The following is a 346-nucleotide window of genomic DNA, read 5'->3' as shown; positions in this document are numbered from 1 at the left end:
CTCTCGAGATGAAAGATCAAAGAGACGTGGCTGTTCCAGCAGCCTCCAGCAACTTTCTACGGGCCAAAACAATCCGGGCAAAGCTAGAAAATCCACTCGGCGCAAACCAGAGAGACTTGCTCGCCCCTGAACACCGTCAGATAAGGTGATGGCTCTGCCGTGCAGGAGCGCAGGGCTTGTGCCTACACAGGGGAGCGACATGCTCTCCAGCCAACAAGGAAACAGGGAAAGCCACTTTCTAAGTGGAAAAGATGCATCTGGAGCGATGGGAAACCCCCCAGCGCTGCTTCTCCTTCAGCGGGGAGAGCCTCGCCATCGCCTGCCACCCAGCTCGACGTAGAACTCT

Source organism: Buceros rhinoceros, unplaced genomic scaffold, assembly GCF_000710305.1.
Source record: "Buceros rhinoceros silvestris isolate BGI_N320 unplaced genomic scaffold, ASM71030v1 scaffold22524, whole genome shotgun sequence".
Classification (NCBI taxonomy): Eukaryota; Metazoa; Chordata; class Aves; order Bucerotiformes; family Bucerotidae; genus Buceros; species Buceros rhinoceros.
This window is presented reverse-complemented; position numbering follows the sequence as displayed.